The sequence below is a fragment of the Montipora capricornis genome, chromosome 6 (assembly GCF_036669925.1).
Source record: "Montipora capricornis isolate CH-2021 chromosome 6, ASM3666992v2, whole genome shotgun sequence".
Classification (NCBI taxonomy): domain Eukaryota; kingdom Metazoa; phylum Cnidaria; class Anthozoa; order Scleractinia; family Acroporidae; genus Montipora; species Montipora capricornis.
In genome coordinates, this window is record NC_090888.1 from 62,063,778 (window position 1) to 62,066,277 (window position 2,500).

The 2,500-nt window shown below is 37.7% G+C and overlaps 2 protein-coding genes across 3 annotated transcripts in view; both read left to right on the top strand.

Annotated features, from left to right (window-relative positions):
* Window positions 1-757, top strand: part of LOC138052796 (transient receptor potential cation channel subfamily A member 1-like) — a 20,779-nt gene extending 20,022 nt beyond the window's left edge. For both annotated transcript variants that reach the window (XM_068899375.1, XM_068899376.1), the window contains exon 12: window positions 1-757. This exon is cut by the window's left edge and continues 255 nt beyond it. The gene's annotated coding sequence lies outside the window, so the exon portion shown is untranslated.
* A 1,518-nt stretch (window positions 758-2,275) lies between these two features.
* Window positions 2,276-2,500, top strand: part of LOC138052798 (transient receptor potential cation channel subfamily A member 1-like) — a 43,598-nt gene continuing 43,373 nt past the window's right edge. The window contains exon 1 of the mRNA XM_068899380.1: window positions 2,276-2,500. This exon is cut by the window's right edge and continues 56 nt beyond it. The gene's annotated coding sequence lies outside the window, so the exon portion shown is untranslated.

The window sequence follows — 2,500 nt, forward strand, 5'->3', positions numbered from 1 at the left end:
TTCTTGGGAAAAGAGGCTCTGAAGCACATTTTTCACAGATCACAAAACAGTTATCTGATGAGCTACATAGCACCTCGTTCTTGCTCTTCCCACATGGAAGTTTCCATGTAACAAATTCAGCGCTCATGCCAAAACGCACTCAAATTGAAACGTTTCGTAAAATAAAAGGAAAAAACGGAAATACAATGAATTTCCTCAGAAAGATACATTGAAGAACTGCCGACTGCTTGCAGATCATGTTGAGAGTGGTTAGTATTTTTGCCGTTCGCCTTGTTGGACGAGTTGGTGGGAGATCTGGAACCAAATCTACAACCAACTCTTCTGAAATGGAGAACGGATAAACGCAAATCACCTAATACAAACTGACAGGTGTTTGAGTTGGTTGAATCTGCATTCTTTCCCAGTGCATGACCTCACCCAGGAAATGACGCTATCTGGAGTCACGTTTTGTGGGGAGTTAGCGAAACACTCCGCGAACGATTTTTATCAATCTGCACGTTTTCCTTGCTTAATTAAATAAAGCTGATCAAATATGCCTTGCCTTAAATCCAAATAGACAATTTTTTACAAGTAAGCTTATCTTTTTTTGTCAAAGGAATGATCGTAATATATGGCGTTTGACTGACAGCTTCAGGACTTTTAGTAAAAAAATAGTACTATGTCTTTCTCCTACGAGTTATCTAACTTGACGAACCCGCGGAAAGTCGTTCATTGTCGACAAAATTGGAATTTGCCTTGAAAAATTAATTTTAATTAATTTAAATAAAAAAAAAAGAGTAAAAGAAAAGAAATTCACATTTATCGAGCCACTGCTATGCCAATCATGGCATACACACACTGTAATTTTTATTGAACAGAGAGTCTGAAATTGATACGATTACTATTGTGGTTTCTATTGATCTTTTTCTGGTTGAATGATAGAACTCTGGAAATGTTGTTAGAGTTAGAGAAGTTTTTTCTCTTGGTAAAATCTCGTTCAAGTCTGAATTTTTTAAGGCTTCTTTACAGATGCTCGTGTTGACTCATTACTGCGTTGATCAGTTTCACTTAGACTTTTCTCTCTTTAACAATTAAGGATATTATTTTAAGCGAAATGACTTATGTCAGAGGCGTGTCTTTACATTTCTTCGTTTGAAATCTCGTGTTAGTTAACCTCGTTTCAACCTTAAATGCGGATTCCGCATTTGCTGTAATTAAAAAAAAAAAGATTGAAGTGTTTTTTCTCTCGATCATTTTTGAAGACACCTGTTCAGTCACGATTAATTGATTTCGAAGATTTCGAAGGCAAACATGTCCGTTATTTAAAAACAAATTGTCAGTTTTCTGGCGAGGTTTTCTTAGACTGACGGAAAACTAGAAGAGATGTTTCTATTTTTTGAGCTTTGTGGATAGTTTGTCGACCATATCTCCATTTCGTTTATCGGTATACCATTTTATCACGCTGTCCAATATATTTTCTACTGGAAAAACAAAATGCAAATTTTGTGCAAAATTCGTATCAAGTGTTCAAATACAGCGACTGGCTAGCGGTTTCCATACGTTTCCCCCCGGGGGAGGGGGATATTATATACGCTATATAGGTACGTGCCGCCCAATAGAGTAGGCTTTTTGAGGTGCTCAGTCCTTAATTAAAATAGGGTATCCTTTTTGGTATTGTGATCCTTAGATATTCCTTAGATAGGGTCACTAAATTGCAGTATCCACCCCAACGCGCAAAACGAAAAAGATATGGTCTATTAAAACTGTGGTGCACGGCTGAATACAGGCCTGAATAAAGGGACGTTTATAGCTTGTATTGCCGTACGTGCGCTCCTCATTCCCACGTGGCCGTCAGGGGGCAGCCGTTATTTGGGTTGTCACCTACCCTCAAACCTCGATTTTCTACCCTTAAATAGGGTCAGGTTTTGAGAACCTTGGCTGCACACCGTTAGCGGTACCTATCCTAAATTATCGGGAGTACCCCCCGGGGCGTTATCCATTGATTGTTGATAGATTCTCTTGATTGAAATCCTTTTCGTTAAAGATTTATTTGCCTTTTATCACAACAGTAGAGAGCGAAAATTAAAAATTTCCCTTACATGCGCCAATTTAACGTTGTATTCAGCGCCAGAATTCTCCGGATTATAGTTATCGAATGCTCATTCCATTAATACATGATCTACATACATACATACATGTATACAACAAACATCATCTTTATTTAAAACCTATGATTTACAGAGAAGCTTCCACAAGAGCTAATATCTCCGACAAAAAGAAAATAAAGAAAACAAACTAGTTGTAGTTTACTAAGTTGGAAAGGAAAAGCCGTTGACGAAGGGATCATGAAATGCACTCAGTAGTTATGAGTGATTTCGTAATCACAATGATTTATTGTGTTTACTTGTCGTGTTAGTTGAATTAGACCTGTTGTGGCACACGGTAACAACTTGTCGAAAACCCTCGTTGAGAAAGTGCTCGAAGTTCCAATTTATTATCGATGAAAACGTCATGTTGAAGC